The following is a 6,563-nucleotide window of genomic DNA, read 5'->3' on the forward strand; positions in this document are numbered from 1 at the left end:
TTTCTTTTGCGGGGGGGGGAGGGGGAGGAGCATCTCTTAATAACCAGTATCATTGGCTTTCAGTGTTTGTTTTCTTTTGCAAAGTAAGTATGGCTGCAATTCTGCAGTAATTTTTGAAAGTACAAGAATAAATATTTCATTTGAAGAATTTTTCTTTCCTTTTCCACCTGTTTTTTCTTTTCCAGGTGAAGTGGCACTTGTTTCTCAATATATAATGAACTTGCTAATGTGAAATTATATGTTTAGTATACTGTGCCCTTACTTGGAGGAGTGACTGTCATGTATTTACTTCTGTTCTTATCCCATCCCTTCTACTTCACTGAAATATACCAAGATTGTTAATGTTGTTATCCAAATTTATTATGAAGCAAGAGCTCCCTCTTCTGGGTTAGAGCTATATTAAAATCGGAAAGCTCTGCAACTTTCCCTCTTATCAATTCATTTTTTAAATTATCCTAAGTGTTTCATGTCTTTACAACAGGTAATGATTGCAGTACTTAAATATAGAAATGTTTTTCTGCAAATTTTGGTAAAAGCTGGTTAACCTTGAGATTCGGGATGTGATGAATGACTTGGGATCATGTTTAGGGGTATCATAATGCCTTGGGTATAAGAACTACAGGGCATCTAAAATAACACTGAGATAACAATTTTCATGATAATTGTTGACTAAGTGGTTCTGGTTTTAGATATCCTGCAATTTTAATGCTGTCTTGATAGTGGTCTGAAGTGCAAAAGAAATTTAGAAAGCAGTCCTTGTTCACAGTTTAATATAAGAGCTTGTTAAATATTTTACTCTACAGTTAAGTTGTTTAATGGAAACTTTCCTGTAACAAGAAGTATCTATGAAGGTGATCAGTGTAATCAGTGCTGCTGCCTGGCTACAGCAAAGCTGTGTTAAAGTTGGTGTATATTGCTAAAGAGAGTGCAAAGCCTTTCTGGTCATATAGCAGGGTGGATTGATTTAAATCAAGGCAATTGAAAGAATTTATTTAAATCACCAAGAGAAAACTCTGATTTAAATCATGTTTCCCTCTGATACTTCTTCACACATTTCTTAACCAATAGTGCAAATCTGATCACTAAAACATGTTAATTTACAACTCAATACAGCATTTTACAACATCTATCCTTAAACTCTTAATTTTCAAATTTTATTAACTCTAACAGACAAGTCATTACAACGCTAAACGTACACTGTCCGTAAAACTTCTACAACTAGACATTATCTTCCCCACTCCCACTGTCATTTTTATTCATAGACTGAAACAGAAATATGAGTTTTCCTGCTTTTTCAACTCCCAGTTGATTTCTTAGCTTTGAGTGAATAATACCAAACAATGAAAATATTCTCTCTGTGCCTGCATAGGAAGCTACTGCTGTGAAAAGTTGGCTTAGCAACTGAAGGAACTCTGTTTCAAGGTGCCTGGATAATGATTTCCACCAATTCAGGGGAGTGACTTTGTTCAAAACATCATCAGTAAGCATGTACTGTTTCCCTCCAGCCCTGAAATTTATTATAATTGGCATAACTGAAGAGTGATTTTGAGATGCCCATGGCATGGCAGCATCATCTTCAGAAGTTAGGCTACTTTTATATCTGGGGATGAGAGTGTTCACAAGAAAATGAGGTGGAGTTAGTGTTTGATCCATTTGCTTCTTTATTGCCTGCAGTTTAACTTTCTGGTTGACGAAAGAAATACCTAATGTTTCTTGAAGTGCCTTCCAAATTTTGACAGCATTAGCAATGCAGCAACAATATCTCTGAAGTTTGTTTAAGGCTATAGATATAGGCTTCAGTATACTGAGCATATCCTCTATATTCCACTTTAATCCAATGTTAGATGCTTTGGATGAGATACTTGCATCTATTTTTATCATGGTTTTCTTCACAATTTTCATGAGAATAGGCCAGTTCTTAATAAATTGTTGAAAACCATCAACCACAGAATTCCATCAAACACCTTGAGGGAGAATTAGTTTGGATCCTCCTGCTCTCTTCAGTGAAGCTGACGCAAAATGGTTGTTACGGAAGTATTTTGCGACTTCAACAACCTTTTTTAATTCCTGGAGAAGTACTTATGTCTTTGGCTAAAAGACGCATTAAATGGGCATTGCAGCCATATGTTAAGGAGCATCCTTCTGTTTCTTCTTCTAAGTATCTTCTCATCTTTGCCACATTTGCAACATTTTCTGTAACAAAACTGTGCTTGTGACAGGTGAATTTTTGTTCACGGTTTATTACAGCTTTCACTGCCACTTCTTTTTAAATATTTTGCTGTGTAGGCATTTCCCAACATATCTGTTGTTTCTGAAAGATATGCAACCCCATCTTCTGTTGTCACTCAGGCACATATTACTGGAACATTGTGTACATTGCTCCACTCATCACGACTTAAACTGGCAAAATTCCCCTCAGCATTTCTCGCACATTGTTCAAGTTCCTTCTCATACACTGCATTTAGCAACCCTCTACCAATGTCTGCTCTACCAGGTGGAGTGTAGCCTGGTCGTAAGGACTCAACCATGTCAATGAAGTGTTTATTGTTAACACTGCAAAAAGGAGAATTTGTGGCATAAATGAACCAAGCAATCTTGTCATCTATAGTGTCTTGTTGGTATTTGCTAGTCCTTACTACAAACCCATCCATGGTGGTAGTTTTACTGGATGATTGAAATCTTTTGCTTGTTACTGATATTTTATTGTCTGAAATAGGTTTTGTTGCAGCACTGCTGCTAAAAGTACCCACGGATGACTCTGAAGTTATTGCAGATAGACAGTCAAAGTCTCTTATGTTTAAATGGGATCCTGAAACAAAAAGGATTTTTGAATAGTCATTCTTCTCAGTTCTATTATTCAGTTAATCATTTACATTTTTTCCAGCAAGGATGCAGATCCGATTCCAAATTACCAAAAAAATCTAAGACTGACTGCACTTAGAGTGCACTTAATTTTGGAGTAAGCCCCATTGAGCTCACTGGCACTTCTGTTTTTTGAAAAAACAAGCATAGGATGGGGTTCCCTTGGGAAAGCTGAGTTATGCTGAAGTAAAAAAGGGAATAGACTTATGGCATCACTGTGGCAGAAGGCCACCTCTGTTTCTCCCCAAAAACTCTGCTCTGTGACAATTTGGTTCGGATGGGCCCAGCAGAGGATACACACCTTACCCTAGCTGTTTAGATGACCTGAGCTGGATACATTCCTGAGGGATGGGGGAAACCTGCTCTCTCTGCCTATGTGACTGGCATCACATACCTGGGTGAGGGGCTTGGGCTCCCTGGGCCTTGCTAGTCTGCCCAGCAACTAGTGATGCATTTCAAATTGGTTGGCTGACAGCCAACAGGTGCTGGCCTCCATTGGGCCAGGTAAATGAGGTCATAAGGGCTATTTAAGTTAAGGACTGCCCAGGAGGAGGGGGCAGCAACCATGAGGAAGACTCGGAGAGAAGAGCTGGACCATCTGAAACTTGCTCTCTCTTTCTCAAAACTCCTGATCAAGGAACTGCCTGCCTCCAGAGAGAATCTCCACCTGCCTCTGGATGATACTTGTGAGTAAGCTATGTGAGGTCTAAGTAGATATAGCTTGCAGTAACTCAGATGCGTGATCAAAGACTACCCAGCCATGTCAGTTTGCTCTGTGGGATTTCTCTGATATTGCTCTACCCTGTACCCTATTCCAACCCTACCCCTTGTAGCCAATAAAGTTCTCCTTTGTACCTAGCATGGGAGACTTATTGGGAGTGGGTCTAGATTATGCCTTGGGGTCCCCTTGGCTCGGCTGACTAAAGACTTGTGCTTCCAACTGAAGGAAGCACCCCCAAGTGCTTGAAGTGAGTCAAGTGCCCTTGAGGGCTACTAGACCTGTGTTACCCAGGGGACGCAGAGCCAGAATTAAGCCCAGCCCTGGTTGGTGGCAGTTTTTACCCCAGGCTAATGAGTGTGCTCCAGGAAGGGGGTTGGCTAGATGTGAGGCACCCCCAGGGAGGCACTCAGAGCTTGGAAGGTGGTTGGGCACAGTGAGGTGGGTGGCTCAACACAGGAGCACCCCCTAATGGCCTGCCACAATCACCATTATGGTCTGGGGCCATGATGTTCCAAAATAAGGGGCACATATTATGTAATATGAAATAAGAAAATGACACCCAGTGGCAACTGGCAACTCCTAGATTTCTCTTACTGCAGCTTTCTGTACAGTAGACTTGGGTGATAAATTCTAAACCTAGTTAACTAATTAAACAAGCCATAAGGATTAGCTAAGCTAAACTTTTTTTTTTTTCTAGCAACATCCAACATAGCAAACAGTTTGGGAATTTACTTGTTAAATCACACTTATATTAAAAGGCATAGAGAGAGTCTTGAAGAATGATGCATTGCAAAGTGAATTATTTAATTTACTAACCAGTTGATCCACATTGTTCTTCAGATAGATCCACACATCCATCCACATCATTTTCTCCCAATAAGCAGTTTTCATTATGATGTTTCATTCTTGCAACTTGGCCCTGCATCTCCTTCTTGCACTGCTTACACTTGACACATTTTCCTTTTTTACCCAGGGAAGGAATTTCTTCAAAATATTCCCAGATAGGGTCTCTCCTATGCCCAGAAGCCATGACAGTTTTCCTGTGGTAAAAGTGTGGGGGAATATAGGAAGCTGTGTGTGTACTACTGAATAAAGTCTTCCCTTTTTCTTTCCAGTCCACTCCACTGTTCCTTTCCACTCTGCCTCTGTCCTTTCCTATATTGTCTCTCTGACTTTAAGATAGTGACTTCTTAATGAACTCCTCTAGCTTCTTGGCCCAGCTCCACCACCACATAAGCACAAAATAACAGCAATCCTGTACAGCCTGTGTCTTTGCACATGTGCCTTGAGTCTGCTGAGAAACAGAAACTGAAAGCCCAGAACTTTCAAGAAGCAAGAGCTGGTAGTTAGGCTGGATAGACAGACTAGAGCCATTTTCATGAGATGGAAAAACTGAAATGAATGCCCATGTCTGATTGGTAGGTAACTCAATGAGTGTCAGAGCCGTTAATTCATTTTTATGATACTGAGTGTAGGTTTAGCATGTTTGTGATGAGATTTAATTGTAACTTATTTTTTAAATGAGCGAGAAATTTAGTATTTTATTGATGATTTTAAAAAGATTTAAAAAATCCCATTAACCATCTGCCAGCCCCTTGAATCTTACAGATCTTGAGAAGAGTTGCAGTTTCATGGGTGTTTACACATTTGGTATAGCTGCATCTGCATTCTTTTATTCCACCGGAGCTCTGAACATATGAAACTGGACTTGAGATCCACAGAGCTCTGCAGGAAGGGGACTCCTTTTTTTGAAGTTTTTGAGGCCTTCCCTTGGTGGTAGGTGCAGACTATAATTTAGCTAGATGCTTGTTAGCCAGCAGCCCAGGATCTGTGTCCTTCCCTGTTACTGATATTCTAAAGTCTGCCTTACATGATTTAGACCTTAATCTGCTTGATTTAGGATTTTTTTTGGTAACCTCTAGTTTCTAGTGACTCCTTATTAAAACCATTATAAACTAGAGCTCCCTATATACCAGCTTTAAGACTGGGAACATACTAGTACTGAATAACATTACCATATTTCCACTTTGAAAAAAGAGGATGCCTGTTGTGGGGAGTATAGGATTGTGAGGGGCAGTGATGTGCTGGTGCCCTGCCCCTGCCCATTCCATTGCCCCTCACTTTCAAGCTACAGCCCCCACCCGCCAGCCCTGCTGGTGCCTCTCACTCCTGACCTGCAGACCGCTGGCCCTTCCAGCACACCTCACTCCCAACCTGCAGTACCCTGCCCCACTGGGCCATGCTGGTGTGCCCCTCAATCCCAACCCACAACCCCCTGGCACTGCCAGTGCTCCTCACCCCCAAGTCACAGCTCCCCTGCTCTGCTGGTGCCCCTTACTCCTGACCTGCAGCTCCCTGCTCCCTCCAGCCCTGCAGCATCTTCCCCCTGCCTCTGCAAGCTAGGGCACCAGTGCTGCCAGCTGTGCCATGCAGCTCTGTGCTGCCCTGAAGGCTCCCCCGCCCTCTTCCCCACTGGAGGGACAGGCACCTTTTTTCCTCCCCCCCCCGCTTTCCCTGCCCTGCTGTGGACCTGGTGCCTGGATAGCTGCCTCAGTACTGGCAAGCACTGTCCCCAGCAACACACACATGCCCCCTTACAGCCCCCTGGACAGTCTGCAAGCTCTGGCCCTTCAACCCCTGCCCCCCACAGACTTGCCTACATCCAGCTGCTGGGGCTGCTTCCGCCACCCTACCTGGCTGCATCACGCATCCCCCAGCCTCAAGCGGCTGCCTGGTAGGGCAAGCTGGGAAATGCCAGGAAAAACTTTAAAGCTGAGCTGACCAAATCCCAGACATTTGATCATAGTTAAAAAAACAAAAACACCTGGATGGAGGTCGGAGGATCCAAAAAGAAAACCCAGACGGATGGTAACCCCAATACTGAAAGTTTCACAGTTCAGGAATAGGCATTTTCAAAGGTAAATCTCAGAGTTAAAGCTTTTACAATGCATACAGTTTTTACAGTGAGGAATTTGATTAA

The 6,563-nt window shown here is 42.3% G+C and overlaps 1 protein-coding gene across 5 annotated transcripts in view; it reads left to right on the plus strand.

Annotated features, from left to right (window-relative positions):
* MPP7 (membrane palmitoylated protein 7) overlaps positions 1-6,563 on the plus strand; it is a 306,910-nt gene that overhangs the window by 27,282 nt on the left and 273,065 nt on the right. The gene's annotated exons all lie outside the window — the stretch shown is intronic.

The sequence above is a fragment of the Gavialis gangeticus genome, unplaced genomic scaffold, assembly GCF_001723915.1.
Source record: "Gavialis gangeticus isolate Ggan-Ray unplaced genomic scaffold, GavGan_comp1, whole genome shotgun sequence".
Taxonomy (NCBI): domain Eukaryota; kingdom Metazoa; phylum Chordata; order Crocodylia; family Gavialidae; genus Gavialis; species Gavialis gangeticus.